Genomic DNA, 27,874 nt, shown 5'->3' with positions numbered 1-27,874 from the left:
TTCATAGGGGGACTGCTGGGCCTTGGTATATATATGAATATTTCCTGCTTTATACACATGAGTGTATGTTTGAAACCCAGTTCACAACATAATATTTTCCTTCTTAAATGTAGTGAAATGTTGCAGGAGAACTCTAAATCCATTCCTTATTACCCCTTAAAATAATGCAAAATCCATTTCACAGGTTGCATGTGTCTCCAGTACAACCTGAGTGAGTTCTACTTGGCAGATTGTTCCACTTGAATCAGTAAAACCAAGTAGAATTCCACAAGAAATAAACTCAAATAGACAAACTACTCTAAGATTGCAGCCACTTAATGAATTCCATATGGATCAGCGATCATCTAGAGTCAGAAAATAGTGAAAATACACATCATGAAAGTGAATCTGTCTCAAAATGTTGTTTGCTGATTTACACTACTGCTGTGTTCCAGCAGGAAAACATAACGTGATTCGGTGTTTGTCGGTTTTAATGGTTTTGATACAATGTCCCACACCACGTGATCCCCGCAAGTTGCCTCCATTGGCCAACGTGTAATTGCCGGTGCGCTGGGTCTGGGGGGATGCGATCACGCAGGAGGAACGTGACCTGAACACGGCTCCGATCCTTTCACTTTGTAAAAGTTTATTATCCAAGTTTGACGTCGAGAAGAAGCGAGCGTGGGAAACACCGGGGACTGTGGCGATGAGTCAGCAGCAGCATCTTCTCACCACGGACATCTTCTGAGCCAATAGGTGAGTTAACATCAGGTTAACGGGACAGGTGACGTCCTCCTGCCAGAAGGTAAGTGAACTTCAGTTTAATGGCACCGCGCTTCACCAACATGTTGCCATTTTGTGCCGTGTCGTGTAAAAGCAAGTTAATTGAACCGACATCACACGTTTTGCTGTAAGCTAACGAGATAGTTCCTCCTGTTGCTTTTCTACCACGTCGATGCGACATTGGCCGCTGCGGATCACAACTTTTTTCATCACCCCCTGTTATTATATTATATTAAATTGGATGTACTGGTACAACAATGCATTATATATTACACCAGTATAATATAGTATCCAAAGCCTATATGTGTATGAATATTTATGTGAGAAATTATGTATTTTGTCAAATTTTTCCCAAATACCCACTAACATTGAGGAGGTGGGGTTAATACTGCACCCAGTCACCAGGTGGCGTTCAAGTGCCTTTAGCTACACGCCTGTCATCCATGTTGATGGACAGTGTAGAAGAGTGAGGCTATAATCACTGCTGCAGTCAGGAATTTTCCAACCTTGAGAATAAATTTGTAATTGTTAATTTTTTTAATTAACAAGGTTAGGAATACATCTTAAGAAACAGTTTTCTATCATTTATATCAGTGAAAAGATTGAGATATTGTTGAAGACAGACACTTGCAGACAAGTTAAGACAATGTACTAATGTAGAATAATTCACCGCAGCAGAATATCTACATTAGCTGTGAAAAATATTTAAATAAAATAAAAGAATTTAATGAATGTCGCTCCTCAACGGACAGACCCCCTCCGAAGTGGTCTGGGAGTGGTCCAAGCAAGGATGAGGCACGAGATCTGTACGGGCCAGCGTCCTCCTCTGGGCCTGGACGTGGCTCAAAGCAAGATCTCCTCAAAAATTATTAGATAAGTGAATATTATATTTATACATTTATATATATGTGTGTGTGTGTGCAAGGGGAAGAGATTCCCGCCATGCAGGGCTCACAGCTGGGGGACCGGGTGGGGGGGCCCTTGCTCACCCCTCTGGTCACCCAGTCCGGCTTCACACTTCACCATTGTAGAGATGCGTGTTGATTATTTTAATGGTCATTATTTAATTACATATAATCATATTATAAGGTAGTCAATAATAATTATATGTAAGGTTTTTGTGTACTTATTTTCAAACATTCACAAAAATCTTAAATTGTCTATAGATGTCGCTCCTCAACGGACAGACCCCCTCCCAAGTGGTCTGGGAGGTGTCCAAGCAAGGAGGAGGCACTAGATCTGTACGGGCCAGCGTCCTCCTTTGGGTCTGGACGTGAGCAAGATCTCCCCCAAAATGCTGTATATATTATGAATAGATAATTGTCTGCATTCCAAAACCCGCCTAGTGGACACTTCAGAGAAATGCAAGCAAATAATTATTTTTTTTACCAGTATATCTTTTATTTGAGACACTCTGTGGTGAAATACTGTAGTTGCTGATAGTCAAATTGTAGTACCTATTTAAACCCAGCTTTTGGCCATGTGCTTACCGGCCTCGTTGGCGCAGTAGGCAGCGCGTCAGTCTCATAATCTGAAGGTCGTGAGTTCGAGCCTCACACGGGGCACGCTTTTTAATTCCTATTTTGCATTATTTCAGTGTTAAAGAAACAATTATGTTTTATTTCTAAGTGGTCTTTATGATGAAATGCAGCAATATTGGTGTGTACTATCCAGGTGCCAGCAAAAGTACTAGCAAAGCAGATACAGATTTATGCAGTACACCCTCAACATGGCTAAGGTCTTCCTTATTCTACCATACTTTAGATATACTACCATAGGCGATGCATAGTTATTTGTTAAAAGCTGCAATGCAGCAAGAACATGCAGCATTCCTCTGCAGTGTGGGCCATAAACCCTTATTTTCCACAGAGTCCATCAGCCCGGCTAGCTCAGTCGGTAGAGCATGAGACTCTTAATCTCAGGGTCGTGGGTTCGAGCCCCACGTTGGGCGCACATCTTTTTTGCCTTTTATTGTGTGTGCTCATTTCTATTTTTTCTACTTTTTATCAATGAGATGAAAACAACATTTTTAGGGCATTTTCCACTGACGCCATGCTTGAATGCAGTATTTCAAGATTCAAGAGTTTATTGTCATGTACACAACGATAACATTTAGCAGTCGCTTGCAATTAAATGCTTGGGTCACAGGCTCTCTTGTGACAATGCTCAGAATATTAGAAGCAGACTAAAAAATAAAATAGGATAAAATAGAATACAAAAAAAAAATGTAAATAGAAATAAAATATACATATATTAACATATATATATACACCTGAAGAAAAAAAAAGAAAAACAATAGTGCAAAATGCAATGGTGCAAATATGCTAAGGTGCAGAGTCAGTGGAATTATGATGGATTGGAGGAGTTTAAAAGTCTTGTGGCCTGGGGGATGAAACTCTCAAATGTAGCGATCAGCTAAGTAGTGTTGTACTGCAGTGACTCATATTTTAAGTTGTTTAAATATGAGGAAACAGTTTGAATTTCATGATGTTTAAATGCAGCCTAATAAACTGGAGTGAATCAAACAAACACTAAGTTACTTCACGTACTGATCAGGTCTCGATAACTATTCATGACTGTTTATTAGTTAAAGTTAGAGCAGTTCAGAATGGAGGAGGAGACAGAAACTCCAGCTTGGCACACCAACTGCACCTTCTGCTGTAATCACTGAGCAGTGGCGCCACTGTTCTTTAACAAAGTCACTTACCGGCTGCTTCAGGGGAACAAGCTCTGATCGCAGTGCGTGGACGGAGCCCCATGGCCTGTTTGTCTGTATGAACAGCACTGGCTGTTTGCTATAGGCCCGCTTAGCTACATTTAATATATCTTCCTATTTCCTACATTAATCCAGGAGATGAGAAAATATATAATTTAAGCATTTTCGTCTTTTGCTATGCTTTAATGCAGTATCTCAGATGTTGCTATCTACAAAATTCGTGTTGTTTAAACATGCAATAACAGTGTTGGAATTTCACAAAAAATATGGAGTTGGATTGAACCATGTTTGGGTAAAAACTATATTATGGTCGATCGATGTTATATCGATCATGTCTTATATTCCTATCAAGGAAAAGTTATAACGCGATAATTATCTCCATAGTTTTATGGCACAGACCTATGCTGGAGGCTCTGCGGGCGTAGATCTCTAGCAGAGATTGGAGAGGGACACGAATGATCCTCCATGTGGTTCCAAATATTCCTGTTCAGCTGTTTCTGTTTTGCAGATGTGCAGTTGCCGAACCAGGCAGTGATGCAGTAGGTCAGATAACTGGTGTCCCTGTAGAAGGCCTAAAGGCCGGAGCATGCTTCTGCGTTTTCACGGGCCCGGAAGCGCAAGAGCCCTTCCGGGCCCCTTACGTGCTTATGTGCGTCGGCCAATTTTTCTAACTAAACGGCAAAGCCCCGCAAGCGTCACCCGCCCGCAAGGGCTGTGATTGGTCTGCTAACTACATAATTTCCGGAGTCGCATTTCCGGTTCATGCCCGGAAACCACGGAAGATTTAGAAGAACGAATATGGACCAAATAGAAGAGCACTTGGCAGAAGAGATCCGAAACTATGACCACTAGTATAACCCGTTACTGACCGGCGGATTTTTCCGCCAGAAAAAGGCTCTGAGGAGCCGCCGTGACGATGTAAATAAATCGCTCTTCTTTGTGCCACACACGAAGAAGAGCCGACTTCGACAAAAAACAGTACTCCGCCTAGTGTTCTGGCGGGGAATTGCATGGCAACACGCGCAACGGTTGGAAAACCATGAATGAGAACGAGTCCTGCGTTACAACTGCGTGCTTGCGGGCCCCTGACAACGCAGAAGCATGCTCCGGCCTTTACAGAGACTCTGAATGCCCACAATGCTTCTACCCCCCTCCACACTCTACCTCCCTGTGCATAAACCCCCCACCTTCGAAGTGCTGCTCCTCCACTGAAGTGATTAGCCCCCCCCCCCCCCCCCCCCCAATGATGTAACGACTGCTGGAAGGGCCGTCCCCATTTCGTAGGTAAAGATGAAAACCACTAACCCTTGTGACCTCATTTCAAGGGGCAAGATAACCCTTGAAAACAAGGTAGGGGTAGGGCCAAGGAATAAAATGGGTTCGGGCCTAAGATCAACAAATACATCTATCTATCTATCTACCGAAAAAACCATACCATTACCAGAGTGTTTCCAGCCCGGCTAGCTCAGTCGGTAGAGCATGAGACTCTTAATCTCAGGGTCGTGGGTTCGAGCCCCACGTTGGGCGCTTGCACTTTTTGCCTCATTGTGCACCTTTCTTTGTTCTAAATTAATCCATGAGAAAATAATTTAATCATTTTGCTCGGACTCCACGCTTAAATGAATTATCTCAAGGCTGCTATCAGCAAAGTAGTGTTGTGTGGAAAAAAACTGCCAAGTGCTGTGTGAATGTGTCCTGCAGGGTGGGGGCCTGGGTCTGAAATCCTCCTCTGTCCCACCACCTCCACTGGGTCGAGCGGGTATCCCGGGACCGAGCTGGCCAATAATTAAACAGTGGAGGTGGCACCAACTTTCAGCCATCTTCAATGCAGTTCCAAGTTTTCTCACTAGAACGCAACACAGCACAAGTGTGTGAGTATTAAAATTTGGTGCTCAAACCTCAAGGTCACTCGGACTTTGTCAAAGCGTGTTCGTTTATCCTTTAAGAGAAGAAGAGCCAAACTCAGTCTGCTCAATTAAGTATTTATTTAGAAAGCAATGAACAGGTTACAGCAAAGCAATGGGCTTCCAGTACATTAGTTGTATCAGAGCGCCATGAACATCCGGCGCCTGTCCATTTTGTAGCAGTAGATCTTCGTTCCTCCTCGAAAGTGCGCAGGCGTAATCCATCCTCCTGGCTTTTGGAATACGGAAGTAGAACAGGGACACTCCCAATGACGTTCCTACTACTCTGATAGTTGCTAGGCCTATCAGGACTGCTGTGAGACTGACCATCGTTTATAATTTGTAGATTAAACATTAGGAGAGGAAAAGGTTATTATAAAATCATTTGTACCAATGCCTTCAGTCATACACAGACTATAGTTAAAAATTTGAAATCCCGAGAACTTCTCAAAACAAATGATTTGCCTTGTGAACACTGCGCACAAGATGTAAACTGGCCCCGAAAAAAACAAAAAAAGGAAGAAAATGTGTCATGTGAGCATTGGTGGTTCAGTGGTAGAATTCTCGCCTGCCACGCGGGAGGCCCGGGTTCGATTCCCGGCCAATGCAACCAGCTTTTAATTTTTATATATCCATTTTCATAGCAAAAGATAAGTTAATAACTTCAGATAAACTTCAGTCGTCAATTTAAGGGACTTGTGGCCCTAATAAAGTGCAAAATCATGATCAGTCCAGTGCAGTTTAGTGTTCAGATGCACACAAAGGTACTTGTATGAAATCTATATCTCAATGTACATTCCCTGGATGTTCACTGGTGTTGAGTGGAAGTGTAAGCCTCGGTTTAGAAAGAAATTATTTTATATTAGCACTTTGCCCGTCCTTGGATTTAAATGGACACAAACTAGATTTTTCTTAGTTTTTGTGTCAATAGTTGCCTTATATGCAGCAAAGTTTATTAAAATACATTTTTGAATGATGCGTCGATCTTTATTGTCTTTCTTTTTAGTCATCACATGCCGGGAACAACCTCGAGCTGAATTTAAAAGCTGCTGGCTAAATAAGAGCAATTGAGAATTTGTGTGAGTCAAAATCGGATTAGTCGATTAATCGTTTCAATAATCTATAGATTAATCAACTATCAGAATAGTCGTTAGTTGCAGCCCTAATGCACAAGTGTACAGTCCAAAAATAAATAACGTTCCTCGCCAACCATCAGTGTCATGGGAGAAGGGGCCCAATGATCTACCTTGCTGTTTTTCTTATCTTGTTCAGCTGTTTCTGTTTGGCAGGCAGTGATGCAGTATGTCAGAACACTTTCAATTGTGACCCTGTAGAAGGTGGTGAGGGCCTGCGTGAGCCTCTGGAGGTGCAGTTGAAGCTGCTGTTTGGCCTTCTTGATGATGGCCATGGAGTGAGTGGCTGAGGACAGATTGCCTGCCAGGTGCAAACCCAGGAACTTGATTTAATTCAATATCAAGATTTAACATGCAAAACTTTATTTAACATGTGCACAACAACTACATACAGCAGGTGCTGTCAATGAAATGCTTGGGCCACAGGCTTCCTTCTAGCCATGCTCAAAAATATAACACTCTATTTTTATAGAAATTGTATTTTCTTATTTCTTGTTGTTCTGGGTTTGTACCCTCAGTTACAAATCGCGATTCTTGTGAATTTTAAATCGCCATGCTGCCTCCCGAATCGATTTTGAAAGAAAAAAAAAATTGTATTAAAATTTTTTTTAAAAACATATATTTATAGGTTTATACATGGGGGTGGATATATGGGGGAAGGAGCAACATCACCCCAGAGCATGTTGACCAGCTCTTGTTTTTGCACAAAAATCTAAGACCAAAATGAAGTATGTTACGGCTGAGTAGACTGAATGAGTGAATGAAATAAGTGATACTGATAAGGAAGTTCAAATATATGAGGAGTTTTCAAGCCTTATGGTCTTGGGAATGATAATGTCTCTGAGCCTGGTGGTGGGGGCATGGTGTGGCGGGACTGAATGCAGGGTTCCCGCGGGGCCTTAAAAAGTCTTAAATTTAATAATCGGAATTTTAGGCCTTAAAAAGTCTTAAATTTGATTTAGCTAGGTCTTAAATATGAATTTGATTAGGAAGCTACTTCGCGATAACTTGGTCTCCAGTAAATGTGCTTTGAGGAAATGTCCGCGCTGCAAAGTAAGCAGCACGGTAATCAGTTCCCCCGCAACAATTCGTATGGAAATAAATGGCATGGAACCATCACTAACTTTGCAGCCCCCGTTGAGAACGTATCGGAGAACGCCCTGTGTGTTGGTGAGGATTGATGTAAGGAATGTACATGAGGAACTTATTCTATTTAGCCGGTTCTGATTTCCAGCTCCGCTCCAGGTGTCTGCTAAAACACGGCTCAGACGACTTCTCTGTTAAGGTTCTTTAATTTGGCAACAGCACAGTACAACATATGCCTATGAAAGGCAGGGCAGGATACGTGTGGTTCTATAAAAGGAAAGATACGTGCGTGCAGACTACACACCTCCATATTAACAATATACACCCTTATTTACCCGTATATACATTAGCGAGGAGCCCACCGATAAAGCTGCACTCGCGCTGACCGTGCAGCCCCAGAAGTGCAAGTTAACTAATAAAGAAATCTGAAACTACTAATAACTTACAGTGCCCGCCCGGTCACGTTTCTCGTGGATGCACAAACAGACAGCAGTCTCTGTCCGACGGACAGCTGTCTTCTTCCTCTCTGTCTCAGGCTACATGCTTGATAACTACTGTGCCGCTCTCCGCTGGCGCTACTCTGAGCGCGCCCCCGCTGAATGCGCGCTCCTGCCGCAGGATTGCACAGCGCGCTTCGCTTTCTGTGCTCTGCGCGCACCCCCGCGCTGCGGATATGTCCATGACTATGGCCGTTAAATAGGTCTTAAATTCTATTCAAAGTGATCTTAAAAAGGTCTTAAAAAGTCTTAAATTTAACTTGTTAAAACCTGTAGGAGCCCTGTGAATGCTGCGTTACTGTCTATGGCTGGGGAGACAGTCTTTTATAATCCTGTTGGCCTTCTTTCTAAACCGATCGGTGTAGAGGTCCTTCATGGATGGCAGCACCATCCGGGTAATGTGCTGAGCAGACTTCACTCCCGTCTGTATAGCCTTACGGTTCAGGGCATAGCAGCTGCCATATGAGGCGGTGATGCAGCCAGTCAGGATACTCTATGATGCACCAGTAGTAGTTGCAGGGAAATCCTTGAATGATGGAGTGCGTTTGGCGAGTCCAGGTCAGGTCATCACTTATTTGAACCCCGAGGAACCTGAAGCTGCTGACACCATGGTTCTTTTAGCAAACTGTTGGGGGTCCAGATCTGTGGGGAGGCGGGACTTGAAATGTGATGCTTAACCAGTTGCTCGAAACACTTCATGGCTATTGGGAGTGAGAGCCACAGGACGGAAGTCATTCAAGCAGACTGGGTCAGGTGTCTTATGCACAGTTAAGACTGTTGCACTCTTAATGCAGGTGGGTACAACTACTTAGCTTGTTCAAAGGTCAAGGTCACTTTGACCTCTTAAAATGGACCAACAGTCATGTGAGCATTGGTGGTTCAGTGGTAGAATTCTCGCCTGCCACGCGGGAGGCCCGGGTTCGATTCCCGGCCAATGCAACTGCCTTTTGATTTTTATATTGAATTTTCTTAGCAAAATGCAACTAACTTTTGCACTTTATCCACTGTAGTCCCGAGTGTCTCTTCCTCTAGTCCTGGGTTCCCAAAGAGGGGCTTGCGAGATGCTGTCCAAAAAAGAAATACAATTTTAAAATAAAAATTAAACATAGTCTTGAGATTGCAATAAAAATGGTCAACTACATAAAAACACGTCCACTCAATATCTGACTTGTTCTTGCGGGGTAATGTGCTTTACATTACATTACATTTCATTCAGCTGACGCTTTTATCCAAAGCGACTTACATGCATTCAACCCCGAGGGTACAAACCAAGAACAAGAATCAAGAAAGTACAAATTCTTCAAAAATAAAGCAAAACTACAAAATACTAAAAGTAAGTGCCATGTAAGTGCTACTAAATTGTTAGTTTCAAAATTGTTAGTAATTTTTTTTAATTTAAATTTTTTTTTTATTCAAGGTATAGTCTGATGAGGTGTGTTTTTAGTTTGCTGCGGAAGATGTGTTAACTTTCTGATGTCCGGATGTCGATGGGGAGCTCACTCCACCATTTAGGAGCCAGAACAGCAAACAGTCGTGATTTTGAGTGTTTAGCTCGCAGTGAAGGAGCAACGAGCCGATTGGCCGAAGCAGAGCGCAGTGAACGGGCTGGGGTGTAAAGTTTGACCATGTCCTGGATGTAGACTGGACCGGATCCTTTCACAGCACTGAAGCGGATGCGGGCAGCCACTGGTAACCAGTGACGGGAGCAAAGGAGCGGAGTAGTGTGAGAGAATTTAGGTTGGTTAAAAACCAGTCGAGCTGCTGCATTCTGGATGAGCTGCAAAGGTCGGATGGCAGTAGCAGGTAGACCTGCCAGGAGGGAGTTACAGTAGTCTAGGCGTGAGATGACCAGGGCCTGGACCAGAACCTGCACCGCCTTCTGAGTGAGAAGGGGACGTATTCTCCGGATGTTGTACAGCATGAATCTACAGGAACGTGTTGTTGCACTAATGTTGGCAGTCAGGGAGAGTTGGCTGTTGAGTGTCACACCCAGGTTCCTAGCGGTCTGAGTGGGGGTTAACACTGAGTTGTCAAAGTTAGTAGTCAGGTCGTGGGTGGGATAGTCCTTCCCTGGAAGGAAGAGTAGTTCAGTCTTGTCAAGGTTAATTTTCAGGTGGTGTGCGGTCATCCACTGAGAGATGTAAGTCAGACAGGCAGAGATTCGAGATTCTCTAGCAGTGTGAAGTTGCTCAGAGACAGCAAGGAGGGCGGTCTCAGTTGAGTGACCTGCCTTGAAACCAGACTGGTGAGGGTCAAGAAGGTTATTGTGGTTACGATAGGAGGAGAGTTGATTAAAGATAGCGCTCAAGAGTTTTGGAAACAAAGGGAAGAAGAGAGACAGGTCTGTAGTTATTTACTGCAGACAGGTCAAGGGTGGGTTACTTCAGGAGAGGATTTACTCTTGCCTCCTTCAGAGAATTAGGGAAACAGCCAGTAGATAGGGAAGTGTTGATAAGATTTGATGATGGTGTTTGAGCTGTGGGTGGCCACGTAGTCTTGTGTGGACAGGGAGGACAGGAGAGGTCTCATTCAAGCAGAATGGATTTGGTTTCTTGGGCACATATATGACTGTCGTACTCTTAATGCAGGTGGATACAACTGCTTAGCTAAGTCAAAGGTCAGCTTAATTCTGACCTCTCAAAATAGCGGATTAGACATGTGAGCATTGGTGGTTCAGTGGTAGAATTCTCGCCTGCCACGCGGGAGGCCCGGGTTCGATTCCCGGCCAATGCAGCTGTCTTTTGGATCCCACACGGCTGGTCAGCGCAGGACTTGAGGAGCCTATGCCGTCAGGATCAGCCGCCTTGATCTACCTGATCTCTTTTCTTACCTGTTTTGATGTGAGGGACAGATTGGAGCAGGGGGGCATGTGGTGCATGGCCTGTAGATGTTGAAGTGAATCCTGGAATCTATGTTGATACTCAACAGCCTGCGGAGGAAGAAGAGCTGTTGTCTGGCCGCCTTTCTTTTTTCTATTTTAAACATATATTTATGGTTTTATACCTTAACATCAATTTACATACATATAAGAAACTTCCCCAACCTGAACCTGGTCAACCATTTTTCTTTCTCTATTAGACAGAGACCAATTGTCTGGATACTGGAGAAGAGGTAATTTGAGAGATACATTGTAACACTGAACTCCAAAAATGTTGAATCTCCTCACATTTCCACAAACAGTGGTGTAAAGTACCTTGATGAATATTGCACTTATAGCATCGGTCAGGCATATTAGGATCAAACTTGTTTAACTTCACAGGGGTGATGTACATTCTCATTATCCAATTATATTGTATTAATCTCAGTTGTGTGTTAATGGTTTGAGTATGTACCTTTTGAACATATTATACCCAAATCTTCCACTGAAATGTCCTCTTGTAAGTCCCCCATCCACTGCTGTCTCTTACTTTCAGAGTTGTCTTAATGGTTTTCCACCATTATGTTATATAATTAAGTAACCAGCCCTTTGCTGGAACAGGTTTTTATAGAAAATATCTCCAGTGTGGACATAGGGGGTTGTTGCACTGAATTCTTTAAACATATAAGAATAAAACTTCTAAGTTGTAGATACTTAAAGAAGTGTTTCTGTGGTATGTCGTATTTGCTTTCAGCTCGTCAAACGACATTAGATAACTGGATAATAACTAGAGAACAAGTGCACAGATTAAACCATTATAAACATAACCAGTGAAAGTGCAAAAACCTTAATGAAATGTGCATCTACACAAGCCCAAAGCCAGAACTAATAGAAATAAGGGCCATCATTAAATCACGATGGAACATTGTGTAGTCTGGTAGTGGCTGGGAAGCTTCAACTTGAGGAAGCAGGGGAGAGCCACAGGGTATGTTGAAGCTACAACCTCAACAACAAGGCTTTCTGTCAGCTGCTCCCACCCGACCCAGAACTTCATCAGGTCACGCAGCACCTCTGGAGATGCTATGGAAGAGAAAAATTTAGATGTCTCTCATCTCACTCTCATCGTCATCCGCTTATCCGGGGTCGGGTCGCGGGGGGAGCAGCTCAAGCAGGGGGCCCCAGACTTCCCTTTCCCGGGCCACATTGACCAGCTCTGACGGGGGGATCCCGAGGCGTTCCCAGGCCAGTGTTGAGATATAATCTCTCCACCTAGTCCTGGGTCTTCCCCGAGGTCTCCTCCCCACTGGACGTGCCTGAAACACCTCCCAAGGGAGGCGCCCAGTGGGCATCCTTACCAGATGCTCGAACCACCTCAGCTGACTCCTTTCTAAGTAAAGGAGCAGCGGCTCTAATCCGAGTCCCTCACGGATGACTGAGCTTCTCACCCTATCTCTAAGGGAGACGCCAGCCACCCTTCTGAGAAAACTCATCTTGGCCGCTTGTACCCGCGATCTCGTCCCTTCGGTCATCACCCAGCCCTCATGACCATAGGTGAGGATAGGAACGAAGATCGACCGGTAGATCGAGAGCTTTGCCTTGCGGCTCAGCTCTCTTTTCGTTACAACGGTGCGGTAAAGCGAACGCAATACCGCCCCCGCTGCTCCGATTCTCCGGCCAATCTCACGCTCCATAGTACCCTCACTCGCGAACAAGACCCCGAGGTACTTGAACTCCTTCACTTGGGCTAAGGACTCATTTCCTACCCGGAGTAAGCAATCCAACGGTTTCCTGCTAAGAGTCATGGCCTCAGATTTAGCGGTGCTGATCCTCATCCCAGCCGCTTCACACTCGGCCGTCAGCCGATCCAGTGAGTGCTGAAGGTCACAAGCCGATGATCCAATGAGGACCACATCATCCGCAAAAAGCAGTGACGAGATCCTCAGACCACCGAACTGCAACCCCTCCCCACCACGACTACGCCTCGATATCCTGTCCATGTATATCACAAACAGGATTGGTGACAAGGCGCAGCCCTGGCGGAGACCAGCACCCACTGAGAACGAAACTGACTGGCTGCCGAGGACCCGAACACAGCTCTCGCTTTGGGAGTACAGGGATTGGATGGCCCTGAGGAGAGACCCCCTTACCCCATACTCCCGCAGCACCTCCCACAGTTTCTCCCGGGGGACCCGGTCATACGCCTTCTCCAGATCCACAAAACACAAGTGGACCGGATGGGCATACTCCCAGGCCCCCTCCAGGATCCTTGCGAGAGTGAAGAGCTGGTCCGTAGTTCCACGTCCGGGGCGAAAACCGCATTGTTCCTCTTCAATCTGAGGTTCGACGATCGGCCGAACCCTCCTTTCCAGCACCTTGGAGTAGACTTTACCAGGGAGGCTGAGAAGTGTGATACCCCGATAATTGGTACACACTCTCTGGTCCCCCTTTTTGAACAGGGGAACCACCACCCCGGTTTGCCACTCCTTTGGCACTGTACCCGACTCCCACGCGATGTTGAATAGGCGTGTCAACCATGACAGCCCCTCAACACCCAGAGCCTTTAGCATTTCTGGCTGGATCTCATCAATCCCTGGGGCTTTGCCACTGCGGAGATGTTTGACTACCTCAGTGACCTCCACCAGGGAAATTGACGACGAAACACCATCAACCTCGAGCTCTGCCTCCAACATAGAGGGCGTGTTATTCGGATTCAGGAGTTCCTCAAAGTGTTCCTTCCAACGTCCGACGACCTCCTCAGTTGAGGTCAACAGAGTCCCATCCTTACTGTACACAGCTTGGATGGTTCCCCGTTTCCCCCTCCTGAGGTGCCGGATAGTCTTCCAGAAACACTTTGGTGCCGACCGAAAGTCCTTCTCCATGACCTCTCCGAACTTCTCCCACACCCGCTGCTTAGCCTCCGACACGGCAGCAGCTGCAGCCCTTCGGGCCTGTCGGTACCCTGCAACCGAGTCAGGAGTCCTCCAGGATATCATATCCCGGAAGGCCTCCTTCTTCAATCGGACGGCTTCCCTGACCACCGGTGTCCACCACGGTGTCCGAGGGTTACCGCCCCTTGAGGAACCTAAGACCCTGAGGCCACAGCTAGCCGCCGCAGCTTCAGCAATGGAGGCTTTGAACACCGCCCACTCCGGCTCAATGTCCCCAACCTCCACAGGAATGCCAGAAAAACTCCGCCGGAGGTGTGAGTTGAAGATACCTAGGACGGGGGCCTCCTCCAGACGTTCCCAGTTCACCCGCACTACTCGTTTGGGCTTACCAGGTCTATCCGGAAATTTCCCCCGGAAAATTTAGATGTGACACCTCAAATGCTTTGTACCCCAAATTTCTGTGCATATTATTGTGCACTAGCACTGCCATCTCTTAAGCTGCAATACGTTTGCTCCTATTCTTTATACATAGCAGTCCAAGCACCCAAGCAACTATGTGCAAAATGAGATGAGGAATGCAATACAAGAAACAAGGACCGTTACCTTCCTCTATGAACTTCCTCAAAAATCCAGTGATGAGACTGACTTTCTCCAGTGGAACAGTGTCATCCTCGTCCTCGTCGCTGTCACAACTGGGTTGTCGCCATACGATGTGCTGGATCACAGTCTACAGGGGATCAAATACAAATGTGTTTAATGTTAACATTGAAACAGCTGTGGAATGATCTTACAAAGTACTGATGACTTGTTTATAAATTTACACACACCTGTAACAGATTAAAAAAATTCCGTTACACACTCTTTGCAATCGAATCCCTGCAACAATATACATCCAATAGACAAGAGGGAGCTTACCTGTGAGCTAAGCTCCTCGTTCGCCTCTCTCGGATAGAATATGGGATGGACATCTGGCCTTTCAGAAAGAAGTGGCCAGATTCCTGTTTCTTTCAGGCCTTTGCGGATCTGTTTAATAGGCTGCTTGACACGACGAAGTACCTGCGAACAGATTTGACAGGTTGAAGGACAAACATTATACTTCTAATAAGGGACAATAAAAGTCTTAAGTCTAAGTCTACTACTTTAGTAAGTCACAAATGTGACACTACACAAACCAGAGCCAATAGACATCATAATTGGTTATACTGTCATGTTAACATACTGTTTCAAGTAGGTAATTTATGAAATGCTTACTGCATGTGTAAGGAGCTCCTGGAACAGCCAGTCATGGTTGGTGGAGGTTGGAACAGGAAGATCCCAGGACAGGCAAAGATCAGTCACACAGGTGGTTTCGGCTGCAGTAAGTTCTGCTCTCTTGAGCTAAATCAGGTAGACATTCAGAAAAAGTAATAATTTAAGAGTGACATACAAAGATATCTTGAAAGGTACAATATAAACAGCCAAAATCTGGAGTAAACACAAGGACAGGAAATGCTTTGCAACAAATCAATCCAAACATGAGTGAGTGGTACTCACAAAACCAATAGTTTCACGGTGATCAAGATCAGGACAGTCTTGCAGGGTCAGGGCTGCTGCTGCAGTGTCAGAGTCACCACAGGCAAACTGAGTCCTGATAAACCAATACCACTATGCAGGAAAGAATGACCCATCATCCGACCTGCCATCTCAAATAGGTTGTGTAACGGCCCCCCGCTTCTCCACACAAACGCTGAGTCTCTTGAACTGATGTTACACTGCTCTTTATTCTCACATCTGGTTTGCCGTAGTGACACCGTAAAACTGTAATGACAGTTACAAGTTACAAAGATTTTAATCATTAAAACCAAACACGAACGTTAAAATACAATGAACAAACAAATCGCCACGTGAGACATCTGACTCGTTAACGTGACAGCGACTCCCTTCCGCACTACCCGCAGCAAAGTAAATGGGACCAGCTTCCTTACCTCGTTCCGCTTGGCGAGGGGTGTTAAGCTAAAGTTGTTTGGATGGTTCTTTCGGTCCGAGAAATGCCGCAAAGCTGGCGTCCGGTTTGGTTTCCTATCTGTGCCGGGCTGACGGCAGGGATTTTATTGCACTGGGGCGGAAACGAGGGATCAGGTGTGTCGAATAAAACCTTCCGCTCCTTTGCTGCAGGTAACTGTGCGAGGGGAGTCGCTACGTGTAAAAGACAACGAAAATAACCCAAACCGTAGTTGAACATAAGAACAATATATAGCCCAACCCTAAAATAAAAGAATAAAACAGTCTGCATAAACTGGCCGGTTTTGCTGACAGTTACAGGTTGCTTTCCCGAAGCAGAGCAGCTGCAGAGGGAACCAGATGTTCCTTTTCCCCTTCAAAAATGCTCGTCAAAGCAGCAGAGCCTTAATAAAATAGGAGAAAAGTATTTATAGATCAGTGCAGATCATAACAGGTAATTGGAATCCTATTTTGTCCATCTCACACTCTCTACTCAAAGTATGAACTTTTACTGTCATGTCAGGCAGAGTACACAGAGCTCAGAGGTGTACAATGAATCAGTTTAAGAACTGTTTTCTGTCTGTTTCAGTGTAACTCTTTAATAGCATACAATTAGCAGAGGTTACAGAGGCTGCCCTGCAGGATAGAATAATGGATTGATTGATTCCTCGTGGATGCAGCTTTTTCTGCATTATAAATTTCGTGATCTTTTTTGTTCTGTCTGATCTTTGATATATCTGTCTGTACTGTTGGGTGCCCATGGATGCAATGGGTCTAGCATGCTGGAGTCCAAGTCAAAGTTCCCCATGGGAACAACAAAGTATATCTATATCCAATGCCATCACATGTTGGTCAAGCTGTTTGAAAACATCACAATTAAAAACCAAAACTCACTCTTTGGAGTTTTATCTAATGAAACAGTGTTTACATGTCAATACTATTTTGGCATTTAATGAAATTAGTGTCAAAGGAATAGGCTACAAGCAAAAGAGCAAAAACATGTTTAAAAATGCAGATATGCAGAAGGTAATGTACACACTCTACACATACAAACCTAAATTTGTAGAGAAGCCAGTCTTGAGTTTCTGCATGGCCATTGACAAAACATGTCTTTTGACACCTTCGCCAACTGCTGCATCTCCTTGAAAATTAAGATGATCTCAGATTAATAGTACAATCAACCAGATGATGATGATCCAATATATATATATATATATGTTCAAAATACAGTCTGTCTTCTGTGGAATGAGGAACATGCACTCAACTCCCATGATTTAATGTAAATAATCATACAAATTTATTCCACATGACCATCTATAATAAAAAAAAAGGTCCACTTGTTAGTAATACCTCTCAACTTGCACTTCAATGGAGCAGCCCAGTGAACATTATGTTGTTTATAAAATGAAATAAATGAGCTGTCCTGTTCTTCTCCATCAAACGTGTCGACTGACAGAAAGAGATGTCGGCGTTCGGCGTTATGGTCCAGCAGTTCTTCTCGGAACAACTCGCAAGCTTTCCTGGGGTCTACTTCATTCACCCATGCCGAAAATGTAATTTTAAAAAAATGAAGAAAAGGGAGAGGTTGGTGCAAAGGAACTTCCAAATGATATCAGCTTCCGTTACAGAGTTAGACTACATTTGTCATCTAAACAATGACATTTTGTAAGCCCTGCATTTTGAAGCAATATTTTACTGTACCAAAGTTATTACTGTATCAAAATCATTGTGGCAACATCGCTGTTTTTAAAGACTTTGGTTGGTGGGGGGGGGGAGAAAATGTGTCCTCACAAACAACTAAACCATAGGAGTTATTGTTCAGGATAAATTACCTGCTGACACTGGTGTTGGTAAGTGTGGAACTGAGGGTCCTGGCAATTCCTCTCCCCTGGCTGCTTCACTGTGGTCAGCAACGGTCATTCTTATGACAGACCAAATTAAATTTAAAGATTACTTGAAAACAGAGACAAATCATGATCACATGAGTGCTCATCATTCAAAACCCTATTTAGCCCTGAAAGGATTTCTACTGCAATTACACAGTGAAACATTAGAGCATATTATAAAACAATCAGGCACAAGAGCATTCACAGCATATAACAGTACTATAGTTAGGGGTCACACACTCTACAGATTCTTCACCCCACTCAAAAAAAAAAAGTCTTTACTTTCCATCTTTTACATTAATCTGTCAAACTTCTTACCCATCACAACAGGTACTTGCATGAGCTGGGAGCACATCGGTAGGAAAACACTCCTGACAAATTGGGCAAACCTGGAAAAAAGTCAATAATTAAAGAAAATTAAAAATGACATTTTAAGATTTCACATTTGAGCAGGTTGTTTGTTCAGAAGGGCGATTGATATGGGAAGGAAGGAGAACTTGTAGCGTTTTGACTAATACCTACATGCTGTAGGTAAGAGTTCATATTCTGGGTAAAGGACATGAGAGGGGTCATCTAAGATGCAGCTTTTACCATCTTTTCGATCATGCCAAACAATCTGAGGTGGCGGAGGAAATGTAACCTTTGGGCTAATTTACCACAGAGAAAGTCAACATGCACATTCCATTTCATTTGATTATCAATTTGAACTCCCAGGTATTTAATGGAGCCGACCTGCTCAATGATGTTATCGCACATGATTACAGTGGCATGTGTGCCCACTTCTCGGGGGTCAAAGATCATCAACTTAGTTTTTGTAATGTTCAAAGTGAAGTGAGAGTCAATCTCCTTAAAGTAAGGCGAGAGGCAGTCACCGGCTCGTAGCAAGCTTAAGATAATGGTGTCGTCGGAAAATTTGATTCCAATCCACCTATTTATGCACCTGCAAGCATTATGTCATTACGTGCGCTGAAACATCGGCTACCTTGATTCATGTGTTGAATTAAGAATAAGAAATGGTATTATTGCTAAGTTGAAATTGCAAAGTAACATAAAACAGCACTGATTACCTCCAGTGAATTCTGTATCTTTGTGGGGGGTGGGTCTGTCTGCTCGATATCTGAGCCATCTCTCTCGCATGTAGAATCAGTCTCCTTTTTTTTAAAAAAAAAAGAAAAGAAAGAAAAGTCAAGAGAGCTGTTGCTACAAACTTTTAAAAAGTACATATTTTTTTGACAAATGGGATAAATGTTATAACAACTTACAGTTGTAGTGCCATTACATCCCTTCACATGTAATGGCAACAGCTGGAGGGGCATGTTAGTACCACATGTCATGCATTGCGACTGTGGCATCTTTGAAAACTCTGCACAGTCATATGGCAGTGGCAGAGTGCATAATTGCTCCTGAAGTGGAATTATGTACACCACATTTTTGCCATTGTTTGTTGCAGCTCTTAGGAGGCGCGTTGAGTATCCCTCAGAGTCAGTGGGAATCACTGACAAGCTGCGTCGCCCACTACCACCTATTTTAAAATGGAAAAACACAAGTGCCCTTTAAAACCTTGCAATAACACAATATTAGTTTAAGGAGACATAGTATGCTGTTCCATATTTTAGAATATCCTTACAATGTTATAATGTCATATGTCCATGCTGAACCCCTGCAAAGTTGCACAACATGAGCTAAGGGGATCTGATCCACCAACGAGATTGCAGTAAAATATGCATAATATGTCTTCTTTAAATAAGTTGTACCATGTCAGACAACTTACTCTACAACATGAAGTTATCCATCCAACAGTCATACCCACAATATTGTTGCTATACAAATATCACAGTGCTTTGTCAAAACTTTCACATGATATTTGGTTTGGTATTGCCCTACATCAAGCGTTCTACAATGCTGTAAACAACACAATATGATTACCTCATCGTGATTTAAGTTATCTGCCATGGTTAACAGTCTTTTCCCAAGGCCTGCATGGGCAAGTTCTAGTTCCTTGGAACCTTTTGGGCTGAACTGTGTCGGCTCAGGGAGGACATAAACATTAAAATCAGTCTTCTTCACAGTCTGGGGGCTGTGTGTGAGGAATCTCTTTTTCCCTCTTGGCTGATTGGCACCGAACATGCCAGGGAATTGCCTGATGTGGGAATGACAAAAAGATATGTAAGGTAAACCAGATACTCTACAGTAAAATGACAAGATTATGCAAATGAATGGCTTTAGTTGATGGTTTTTACTTCATTGTCGATTATCAAGATTAGAATGATCTAAATAAAAGCATAAAATACACTCTGGCTTGCAGTGTGCCAGACATCAATATTCAGTACTTCAGAAAATATAAACCACTGACATTTTAATTAACCTGTGTCAATGAATAAATGCTACATGACTATAGCTTCATCTACATACCAAGATCATTGTTGGACTTGCAGTGATTGATCTTAAATCATACATTTATCACCTTTTCATGGCCTGCTTCACCCTACTGACGCTTGTTGCAGCACTAGGGATGGGGGACTCTGCTGCCCTGACTGGCGTGCACTGAGGTGGAGCTGGGCTTGTGGAGGGCGAGGACAGCTCTCTTACCAGGAGCTGCACAATGGCATGTGCAGCTTCCTCAGCTCGAGCAGATAATCCCTGTCAATCAGCCATTTCATGACCACTCGAGTTAACTTAATAATTGAGATATTATTTAGAAAAGCATACAGCTCGAGGGAAAGCTGCAATAAATAAGGGTTGGCTAGCAGGACAGTCAGCAGTCAGGGACAATCAGGAAGGAAATGACAGCTGTTACTTTCGTCCCGACACCTAACTTGCTTCTATACTGACATGTCAAACTTTAGGATGTGTTAGAGGACTAATTCATCTAACTAACCAGCATAATTATAACACCTGAAACAGTAAACACAGCCGATAAAATTACCGCTCGAGTGCGTTTACTTTCCATCACTGAAAACAGGTCCTTGAATGTAACTCGGTCAAAGTAAGACGTATCCTCAAGATTTTTTTTTGCATTTTTTGCCGTTCTGTGAGGTCATGCATGCTGTAGCCTTCATGCTGACAAACTTAGACTTGTATCAGAACGGAGAAAATCGCCCCGTTACTTTCGTCCCGGGTTACTTTCGACTCGGCTCTCCCCTACAGTGTATGCCCGGCTTAACGTGGCTAGTTACCGCCTATCATGTTTCAAATAATTATCTAAACGTCTGAGTTAACGTCACGATTCATGATAAACATTGATTCATTCATAATTCTAGAACATGACTTACGTAAAAGATTCACAAGAAATGATTATTTTTCACTTACACTTGAGTGACCAGAGGCCATCTTGCCAAAATCATGTGTCTTTTCCAAGAATTGGCGCCGTGTTTCTTGCGCCTCAGCAGCGTCTAACTCTTAATATGCCTATGGGCGGGCGGGCTAAAATCCTCCAGGCAGGCAATTGAGGGTCTGACAGAGGCCTTTACTGAGTTGGGACGAGTAGGGACGCCGGGATAAATGTCCCTGATTAATCCACTTTCGTTTTATTCGATGTCCGGAATGAACAGAAAAGAAACTCCAGCGCGCGTTGTAATGACGTCGTGTGAAGGCACTCTCACGTGATTGGCTTGGAGCAGTGAGACATCTGATTGGCTACAGACGATCCCCTCTTAGAAAAAACGCATTTGTGGATCAGGCTCCTGTCAGGGGAGTCTCAAAAGTCCAAACACAAATGCAGCGAGGTTTACAAATTAAAAGCACTTTGTAAATGCAGGTCCAACAGTTTATATATGAATGTAACAAGCTCCAAACATGTATTTGATGAAGATTGCAAATACTTTTACATGCATATATTTGTGAATTTTTTTTCTATTTGTGTGTGCATCGGAAATACGTTTATGAATCCTATGTTTTACATGTGAATTTTTTTTAAATATATATGGAATGAAACATATTTGTGTGTGCATTGAAAATGTATTTGTGGAATACAAAGATACATTTGTGGATCTTTTTTGCACATTTGTGGATCTTTTTTGCGCATGTATTCATTTCTGTGTGCATGTATTACTTATGAGACTGTTCTAGCTCCATAGTTCTGGGAGTCCAAGTTGTTTTTGAGTTGTCGCGACAGCTTTGATGACCTGGTGAAGGCTGATATGGTTCTGCGCAGCCTTGACGGGGCTGCAGATACCCTGTCAATGTTGATGGCTTTGTTAACGGCCAGGTGCAAGTTGTGGCCGAAACAAGGGATCCATGTGTAGTCATCTTTAAAGGACTTTTGGTTGTTGGATGCATTGTCTGTTGTGATGTCTGCTAGTTTTGCAATGTCCAACTTCCACTTCTCAGTAACTGCTATGTCAAATGCCTCCCTGAAATTGTCACCTGTGTGGTCTGAGTTCAGGCCACTACAGCCTAAACACCAGGAGTGAAACATCCATGTCTATGTTATGTATTGTACGGTAATGGACATGAACGGCAGCTCTGCTTGTCCACAGATCAGTTGTGCATGCATAGAAAAGGAGTCTGGCATAGGCATCATGGTTTTTAAGATGAGACAGGCGGTTGGATATGGCATTTGTGGACCAGTTGGTTCTTTAAGCAAACTGTTGGGGGCCAAGATTTGTGGTGAACACTTCATGGCTTTTGGGAGAGAGAGCCACAGGATGGAAGTCATTCAAGCAGACTGGGTCAGGTTTCCTATGCACAGGTATGACTGTCGTAGGTGGGTACTTCTGCTGAGCTTAGTCAAAGGTCAAGGTCTGTTTGACCTCTGAAAACAGACAATTTATCATGTGAGCATTGGTGGTTCAGTGGTAGAATTCTCGCCTGCCACGCGGGAGGCCCGGGTTCGATTCCCGGCCAATGCAACTACCTTTTGCACTTTATACCCTGTAGTCCTGTTTAGAGAGAGAAGGTCGTGTTCTACCTGTCTCTACCTCTAGTTTACGATCAGCTCTTTTGTTTTTATGTCATTGAGATGGATGTTGTTGTCCTGGCACCAAGATGTCAGAGCTCTGACCTCTGCAGGCCGTCTCATGACGCCGGTGATCAGGCCTTTGACAGTCATGTCACCAGCAAATTTGATGATGGTGTTTGAGCTGTGGGTGGCCACGTAGTCTTGTGTGGACAGGGAGGACAGGAGAGGACTCATTCAAGCAGAATGGATTTGGTTTCTTGGGCACATATATGACTTATGGAGGACCATACATGACATAAGTTTAAATAAATAAATAAATAAATGTAGATATAAATACAGAAATAAATAAATAAATAAATAAAAAAGCAAATAAATTAATAAATACGGAAATAAATAAATAAATACGTTACTAACAACAGAAATAAATAAATAAATGTCTTAAATATATTTGCACATTTATTTATTCCCTGATTTATTTTTTTCACGTTTTCAATCACCTTATGCTAATGAGAAAGGCGGGCCTAACCGCTGTCTCATGCAGGATTGGTCACAGGAGTGTAATGATCCAGTTCTACTACTTCTGCCTTTCAATGCTGACTGGTGTCCAGCAGCTGTTTGATATCAGCCCACTTAAACAGTTACATTTTAGGTTTGTATTCTATCCACCAGTGGTTTATAAATGTCGTCTTTTTTACGAGGCATCGCAAATGGTTTAAGGTCATTAGCGAACGATGTAGAGAACCATGCACCCACGGACTATGTTCAGTTTCGTCTGGATGGATTGGTGAACGATTTAGCTCATCTCAACGCTGAAATGGATATGGAAGTCCACCCAGCAGTGTTGGCCAGTCTTCAAGAAGTTGCCCGCCAACTATGCATTCTCTCAGAGACAGAAGACGCAACCTTTGGACGTCCGTCATTCTTTTTGCCCCCCGATGTGATCGAAGCTCACCTCCATTTGGGGCACACTGCTGGAGACATAGCACACCTGTTCAGCGTGAGCGAGAGAACCATTCGTCGGAGGATGGCACAGTATGGGATAAGGTAATTGTACTGTGTTGAGTATTAACCTAATTGTTACATCGTATATTATACCCTACAATATCCGCACCGGGCTTTCTTTCTCTTAGACCGCGGGGCGGTGGTTGACGCCGGTGCGGAAGGCGGCCCGCGGACCGGACCGGGTACGGCATTCGGCGGCGGCGACTCTGGACTCGTGTCGGGCCCTTCCCGCAGCTCACTTCAGCTACGCGGAGATTGATTTCTTCCTTGCGATTAGCAACTTTATGTTTCAGCGTTAGTTCATACACATGGTTGCCATGAATTAGCCTCTTCAGTTCGTCAGATAATCTGTCAAACTATTTCTGGAGTGAAACATAAAAAAGGCAGATGTGACACCTATTAAGCAAACTTGAATTCGTTTGACACTTATAAACTCATACAATGGGAAATATCCTTAGACAGCATGTTGTCGTTTGTGGTCTCTTTTGACTTTTTTCTTGTTCTTTTGGATGATCAGAGTCCACGAATTATTAACTCCATTGGAGGACAACGATCTGGATGCAACTGTGACCCAAATTCTGCAGCATCATCCCAACTCTGGATACAAAATGATGATTGGCCACCTGAATGCACAAGGCATACACATACAAAGTAAGTGTTAATAGTCATTACCCATTTGTGTCCTCGGATTTTTCACCAATAAATTTGGATTTGGCCTACTTGCTGATTTATTCAAAATGTCGAATAGAAGCTGCTTTTCAGACTGCTATTCCAGATTTTGTGATGTTACTGCCAGATTCAGGAATGGTTAACGTTTTTTGAGTACACCTTATCTGTGCTTTGTCCTGTATATAGGACAACGTGTTCAGGAATCCATGAGGCGCGTGGATCCTAATGGAATTTTGGTGCGCACACTTCAGCTGAACCCACGAAGGCGCAGGAAGTACTTTGTACCAGCACCGAACAGTTTATGGCATTTCGACGGAAATCACAAACTGATAAGGTATCTTAAAAACATGAATCATCTGTAGTATTGCTAAATTTTACTTGATAAACTATAGATTTTATTACTGTAAGATAGTTACTCCCCAGTATACTGTTTATCCAGAGCAGTTACAAAAAATTGGTCCATCTACAGTTTTAAATGAACAATCCGCATCATTGCAATTCAAACTTCGATTTATTCATGGTGGATGAAATACATAATTTGTTCCATCAAAATTCTTTTATGCAAATCACAGTTTTTTACCTGGCTTATATTACTTGCATAGAAAATAACAGTAATGCTGTTCGTTTGACTTTTTAGTGATCTATATCTACAAGTGATTAGACAGACATAAACAGTGATACACTTGATGTATTTGTCACAGTATTTATTGGATTTTATTACAATTGAGCCTGACTTTTATGTACTGAAAAAGGGTCGTATGGATGTCAACATCTCAAATTTGAAGCTTGTAGTCAGCCCTTTAACATCAACATAGTACAGTGCCAATAAAACATCTCAGTGACCAAATACTTTGTGACTGCATTGTGTAGAACTGCAGTAAGATAATATCACATGGTTAAAATCTCTACAACACACAGCTGGTATCAAAAATACTCACTAGGGCCTTGTATAAATCCACTGGCTGTTTAGATGTGTGGGTGTTTGTTTTGGTGTGTTGCAATGTAAATCATTTTGTGAACTTGAATTAAATATATAGAAGTGGTTACCTGATACTATGTCAGGATTTCTATTCATGTTTTCAGTCCTATGGAGGGAACATGTTTATATATGTTTAAAGAATTTTGATACATTAGCTCTGTTCAAATATTAAATATGTCTATTGGCATAGAGGTAGTTTTAGTGATCTTTATCTGTGCTCATACATATGTATTTAAGATGGCGTTTCGTTGTGCATGGTGGTATTGACGGCTTTAGTCGTTTAATCGTGTACTTGAGTTCAGCCACCAACAATCGGGCAGCAACAGTCTTAAGTAGCTTCTTGGAGGCTGTTGATGTCTACGGCTTGCCATCACGTGTCAGGTCAGATAAAGGCGGGGAAAATGTTGACGTTGCACGCTACATCGTGGCTAACAGAGGACTGAACAGGAATTCCCACATTGCTGGCAGGAGTGTCCATAATCAAAGGTACATCTGTCATTAAAACATTTTTCAAAATAACACTTGTTTCACTATTTTGGGTATGGCTGAAGTTGACCCATTTCTCACTGTTATTACCCATACATTCTGTTCAGTATCATTTGATAGCATTTGAAGTCTTATCTTAATACAATAATCAAGTTCACGAATATATATAAATATATCATTATCATTATGTCATTAACTTCCATTTGGACAGATTAAAAACAGGACTTTAAATTGATTTCATTGTTATTATTTACCTTGCTTACCATCAATGCCAATCTTGCCATAATCCAAAACTAGGTAAAAGATAAAAAGTTGTTTTTGCTCATTGTAGGAATGCTACTTTTTTTTTCATCAGAATAGAGAGGCTCTGGAGAGACGTTTATGTGGGAGTGCTTGATCTCTTCTACACCATCTTTACTAACTTTGAGAGAGGAGGTCTTCTAAATCCTGACAACGAGATCCATCTCTATGCTCTGCACTGGTGCTTTCTGCCCCACATACAGAAGCACCTTCAGTTTTTCCAGCGTGGCTGGAACTGCCACCGACTACGCACTGAGGGAAACCAATCCCCGTTGCAACTGTGGACTCGCCATGAACATGAGGCACAGCCGGAACATATACAGGCAATTTTATTTTTTACTATAACTGTCATACATGGAACAATGTCAACATTCTCACAACTTTATCGGAAATTACAAAAACTGTTTACTGTTGTAACAACATGTAGCAGTGGGAAATAATACAGTATAAGGTATATAACAAAGTAAATGTAAACCTGCATCAGTACTCTAAATTAAGTTATTGGCTCTTTGAGAATTCTAAACAATCTCTCTTTTTGATGCTGATGTTATTCATCGAAGATTTATCCAGAATCCCAAGAGATGATAAAACAAGTTTTGTTTCAATCTAGTTCCTGTAAATCGAATTGACTGAGGGTGGCTTATAATTCTGTAAGGATTTTTGCCATTTTAACTGAGATTTTGGCTAAACTAACCCTTTAACAAGAGCTCCTCCAATTGCAGGTTGACATGGAGTTTGGAATCGACTGGACTGGACCATGTGGTCACCGTCAACCTGGTGTTGTGATCCCTGAAGCTCAGCTGCAGCGCTCACTGACTGAGCAGGAAGCTGAAAATCTACCAGACCCCAGTGGCCCTCTGTCTGATGTTTTTGATGTCTATGTCCAAACTGTGAGCTTATTATCAGAAATGCTCCAGTAAATTCCTCCCTCACAAGCTCCATGATGCAGAATGTGTGAGTTACATAAAGACACAGTGCTTTGCTTTAGCGCAGTTCTAATTCCATTGCTGAATCGCAATGTTTTGATAGATATTACATTTGTTTTATATGGATGAGGTAATTTTAACATAAGTAGAAATAAGGAGCTTCTACATTTTTTTTCAGAACAATATATTAAATAAATAACAGCAACAACTGGCTTTTAAACAATTTCGCTTAGTGAACAGTGTGTTTAACTGACAGAGGCATAATGAACTAAATTACATATGCTGTACTATATCGAAAACATGCCGGCTTTATTGCACCAGTGTTATACAGTGGCAAAACTATACTGTCTCATTAGACCATTCCAAACCCAGTGTCAGTGCTACAAATAGCAGCGAGAATGTCTCTTTCAAAGTTTCCATACTCTTTGTAATGTCCTGGGATTTTCAGCAGGTGGAAGCAGGTGGAAGACTTGGGGAAGTTGCTCTCCACCACCTCAACATCCAACTGTCTGGGAAGCACACTCCATCCAACCCAGAACTGCAGGAGTTTCCCAAGGAAGTTAGGAGATGCTACCAAAAACAGAACACTGCATTAGGACTAAGGCTTTTGGACAGGTTTTGTTATACTTTCTACAGATAGTTACCTCATGCACAATAGAACAAATGAGACAAATTTGAAACTCAATGATCATTGATCCAAAGTGTATTTAGCATTTGAACGTATTCCCAGTCACATCTTCAGAGTGCACTGTTGCTATCGGCAAATAATGTGACAGAAATTGTTGATTCAGGAATGTTTTTTTAAGTAATGCAAATTACTTCATTTACCGTTCTCAATAAATGTGCGAAGGAATCCTGTGATCCTACAGGTGTCCTCCAAAGAGACATCACTGTCCTCATCCT

The 27,874-nt window shown here is 42.9% G+C and overlaps 1 long non-coding RNA gene and 7 other non-coding genes across 8 annotated transcripts; 7 read left to right on the top strand and 1 right to left on the bottom strand.

Annotated features, from left to right (window-relative positions):
- Positions 1 to 2,254: 2,254 nt before the first annotated feature.
- Positions 2,255 to 2,327, top strand: trnam-cau (transfer RNA methionine (anticodon CAU)). The gene has a single exon. It is a non-coding gene; the product is annotated as a tRNA-Met (tRNA).
- Positions 2,328 to 2,640: 313 nt separating this feature from the next.
- On the top strand, positions 2,641 to 2,713 carry trnak-cuu (transfer RNA lysine (anticodon CUU)). Its single transcript has one exon. It is a non-coding gene; the product is annotated as a tRNA-Lys (tRNA).
- A 2,219-nt stretch (positions 2,714 to 4,932) lies between these two features.
- trnak-cuu (transfer RNA lysine (anticodon CUU)) lies at positions 4,933 to 5,005 on the top strand. The gene has a single exon. It is a non-coding gene; the product is annotated as a tRNA-Lys (tRNA).
- Positions 5,006 to 5,920: 915 nt separating this feature from the next.
- On the top strand, positions 5,921 to 5,991 carry trnag-gcc (transfer RNA glycine (anticodon GCC)). Its single transcript has one exon. It is a non-coding gene; the product is annotated as a tRNA-Gly (tRNA).
- Positions 5,992 to 8,966: 2,975 nt separating this feature from the next.
- trnag-gcc (transfer RNA glycine (anticodon GCC)) lies at positions 8,967 to 9,037 on the top strand. Its single transcript has one exon. It is a non-coding gene; the product is annotated as a tRNA-Gly (tRNA).
- A 1,723-nt stretch (positions 9,038 to 10,760) lies between these two features.
- Positions 10,761 to 10,831, top strand: trnag-gcc (transfer RNA glycine (anticodon GCC)). The gene has a single exon. It is a non-coding gene; the product is annotated as a tRNA-Gly (tRNA).
- Positions 10,832 to 22,488: 11,657 nt separating this feature from the next.
- On the top strand, positions 22,489 to 22,559 carry trnag-gcc (transfer RNA glycine (anticodon GCC)). Its single transcript has one exon. It is a non-coding gene; the product is annotated as a tRNA-Gly (tRNA).
- Positions 22,560 to 26,361: 3,802 nt separating this feature from the next.
- Positions 26,362 to 27,874, bottom strand: LOC132996855 (uncharacterized). Its single transcript, XR_009677141.1, has 2 exons — positions 27,800 to 27,874; positions 26,362 to 27,541 (listed from the first exon to the last, which is right to left on the bottom strand). It is a non-coding gene; the product is annotated as an uncharacterized LOC132996855 (long non-coding RNA).

The sequence above is a fragment of the Limanda limanda genome, chromosome 23, assembly GCF_963576545.1.
Source record: "Limanda limanda chromosome 23, fLimLim1.1, whole genome shotgun sequence".
NCBI classification, from domain to species: Eukaryota; Metazoa; Chordata; class Actinopteri; order Pleuronectiformes; family Pleuronectidae; genus Limanda; species Limanda limanda.
Note: the sequence above shows the minus strand (reverse complement) of the source record. Positions and strands in the feature narration are given on the sequence as shown.